Source organism: Cibotium barometz, chromosome 39, assembly GCF_041138505.1.
Source record: "Cibotium barometz isolate CiBa-2024 chromosome 39, ASM4113850v1, whole genome shotgun sequence".
NCBI lineage: Eukaryota > Viridiplantae > Streptophyta > Polypodiopsida > Cyatheales > Cibotiaceae > Cibotium > Cibotium barometz.
The window spans coordinates 38,801,584-38,805,487 of record NC_141084.1 but is presented as its reverse complement, the minus strand read 5'-3'; positions in this window follow the sequence as shown (position 1 = coordinate 38,805,487).

Genomic DNA, 3,904 nt, shown 5'->3' with positions numbered 1-3,904 from the left:
GGTTCAGTGAGGAGGTATGCAAGATTGGTTGCCAAGGGTTATGCACAGACTTATGGCATTGGCTATGAGGAGACATTTATCCCGATTGCAAGTATGGCAGCTGTGAGAGCTGTCGTTGCTGTGGCTACAGCAGCAAAGGATTAGTCTTTACATTAGATGGATGTAAAGAATGCCTTCTTACAAAGGATTAGTCTTTACATTATATGGATGTAAAGAATGCCTTCTTACAAGAAGAAGTATACATGATGAAGCCACCAGGTTATGAGAGTGATGCACACTCAGATTTTGTGTCCAGGTTATGCAAGGCCTTGTATGGCTTGAAGCAGGCACCCAAAGCATGGTCAAACAAGATCGGGGATATCTTTTTACCATTGGATTTCAGATATCCAATGCATATGCAAAGCCTTGTATGGCTTGAAGTAGGCACCCAGAGCATGGTCAAATAAGATCAGGGATATCTTGTTACCATTGGATTTTAGAAATCCAATGCAGATTTTTCACTTTATGTGAAAAAGACAGATAGAGGGATCATGCTATTAGTTATCTATGTGGATGACTTGATTATCACCGATGATAGTGGTGCTGACATACATGATTTTAGGAGGCTTTTGAAGTAGAAGTTTGAGATAAAGGATTTGGGTGAGCTGTGGAATTTCTTGGGCATAGAGGTGGTGAGATTACCTCATGGCATTTTGTTATTACAGAGTTAGTATAGCTTAGACATGTTGTCCAAGTATGGTATGACAAGCTGTAAGCTTATTTTAGTGCCATTAGAGTACAACTCAATGCTTTTGGAGGACCCCACTATATACAGGTACATAGTGGGTAGCTTGATCTACATGACCATTCCTAGGCCGGACTTGAACTATGCTATTGGACTTGTGAGTCAATTTATGCAGGCCCCTAGGAAGCCACACTTGGATGCGGCTAGATAGATTCTCACGTACATAAAGTCCACAATTAATTATGGACTTTTCTATAAGGCTTGTATAGAGATACAGCTACATGGGTACACATATGAGGATTGGGTTGGTAGTGTTGCAGACATGAGATCTACCACAAGAGATCTACCCCGTGATTTTATGTTCTCATTTGGGAGTGCTGCCTATGAGCAGTAAGAAGTAACCAACATCTACCTTGTCGAGTATAGAGGCAAAGTACACGGGTGTTGCTATGACAACTTGTGAGGTAGCTTGGCTTCAGAAGCTACTTGGTGATATGTCACACCCATGGATAGGGTAGTTGTCATTTATTGTGATAACATCAGTAGTATATAGTAACCTAGTGTACCATGCTATAATGAAGCACATTGAGGTGCATTATCACTTTGTGAGGGAGAAGGTTCTAGCAACAAGTGATGTAGATTTGGTACATGTCCACACAGAGGATCAGGTGGTTAACATCTTCATGAAGGCATTGGTCACAGAGAAGCTCCATAGGTTTAGAAGCTTACTTAGAATGTAATGTGTAGAGTTGAGCTCGAGAAGGAGTGTTGAGATATCGAGCTCAACTAGTGCTATGCGATGGATATTGATGACCCGCTTGGGTGATAGCTTCCACACTTATGCTATTGGCATGGTTGGTGACATTATGGTTGATATGTCGCCAATGGATGACAGGCTGTGTGACAGCCACTTTGGAGTACTAGAGTTATGGCATAGTTATAGTGCTAGCTCATAAAGTGAGACTCACACTATGGACCAACCATTGTATGTTCTTGTAGAGAGTACTTTCCCTTTATATATGTACTCTTATCTTTAAGTTATATAGTTTCAGAGAAGAGAAGAAGGTAGAAGAAAATTTACCCATGTCTCTTTCTTGTGTCATACACTCTCTTGTGTATGTGTGTTTGCTCTTGCAAGGAATTCAAGATTTCCCTCTCCCCTACATTCTCTTTAATGCAGAGTATCATTACATTAGTAGCACATAAAGATTGGAATGTATGTCAATTAGACATCAAAACTGCTTTTTTGAATGGAGCATTACATAAGGAGGTCTATGTATCTTAGTCTCGTGGTTTTGTTTAGAAAGGTTAGGAATCAAAAGTATGTAGATTGAAAAGGTTTTGTTTAGAAAGGTTAGGAATCAAAAGTATGTAGATTGAAAAAATCTTTGTATGATCTTAAGCAGGCTCCCAGAGCATGGTACGAGAAGATAAATGTAAACTTGGTTGCACAAGGTTTTTTCAATAGTTATCCTAACAATACCCTCTACATTAAGAGGACTAAAGATGAATTTTTGCTCATTGTGCTATACATTGATGACATGTTGCTCATAGGCCCTAATGATGATCATATTTTAGCTTTAATATTGATTTACAGAGGTCTTTTGAAATGTTAGATCTTGGCACGTTGCACTATTATTTGGCATTGAGTTTTAGTAGCGTAATGATGGCATTGTTATGCTGTTGTAGATACAATACATAGAGGCATTGTTGAAGAGGTTCAATCTTGGAGACTACAAACCTGTTTCTACACTTATGAAACCTAGTTTGCGGCTTAGTCTTGGAGATGCAGGGGACCCTTTTGACGTTGGCCTATATCAAACAAGAAGCTATTGGATAGCTTATCTTCTTATAGAATATCGAGCTTGACATTCAGTATAGGGTCTCAGTATTAAGCATATTTATGCATAGTCCAGGTACAAAGCATTGGAACGAGCATTCCGTTACCTAAAGGGCACCAAGCACTTTGGGTTGTTTTATCCCAAGGGGGATAAATTATAGCTACATGCATTTACAAACTCAAAGTGGGCTGGATGTTATGATCCACGAGTGTCCACGAGTGGTTTTTACTTTTGCCTTGGTGATTCATGTATATCATGGCTCAACAAGAAGAAACCCACTCTGGTCACTTCTAGCTATGAAATTGAGTATAGGGCAACATTTATAGAAACATTAAGTGTGTTTGGCTTAGTAGATGCCTTATTGTTGTTGATTTGGGTATTGGCAAGTCCTTAGTCACTACCATCTTTACTGATAATTAGAGTGCTATGGCATATGAGAAATCTAATTTTTCACTCACACAAAGCACATTGAGGTGTATTATCATTATTTCAGGGAGAGATGCTCCACAACAGGGGAAATGAGCTCGGCTTAAGTGCCAACACAAGACAACATGGCTGATTTACTCATGAAGGCTCACGAGATAAGTTTTGCAAAGCTTTAAAATTACTTCCCTTTGGGGATTAGTTTGGGCTCCCTCTCAGAGTCCAAAGAGTCTGCTAGCTAGCACATCTCTGTACTTTTAGTGCCAACTCACCTCTTGTTCACATCATCACTCCTAGGGGGATTTGTAACCATATTTGATAGTGATGTGTGTGAACACACTAGGACCACTTTTTCCCTCTTTAGGAGTTTTCCCCTATGCTAGTATGCACCCATTTTGGGGTATACTTATCATCTTTGTACAACACACATTCATTATCTATCTATCATCTCATTGTGCTCCCTTGAGCTTCTCCACTGTGTGTGTGAGTGCACATTCCTGCAACCCTCGTTCCAACAGAGCTATGAGTCATATAAATAATACAATTCATATGGATATTCAAATTAATCCCCAGCCATTGACTTTACCTCCTTATTCAAATCTATGGTGCAACAAAGGGTGAGATATTCAATAACATATCCCGTAGACCATCTTTTTTTAATGTTTTTATTATAAGGACCCACAATGTGTTGCTGAGTGTCCTCATAGAGTTGCCATCTTGCACCAAGTACCCCAACTCCATCTTCAAATCTAGTGCCAAATCCCAATGTCATTTCATACATAGGCACATGTTACAAGTGTGGATTCGATCATGCTTTCAAGGATTGTCCCAACAAAGTGACAATCACCTTAGTGGCCAGAGCATCATCCACTTCAACAAGCCTTAACTTGTTAAGCATATAAGGAGGACTTATTCA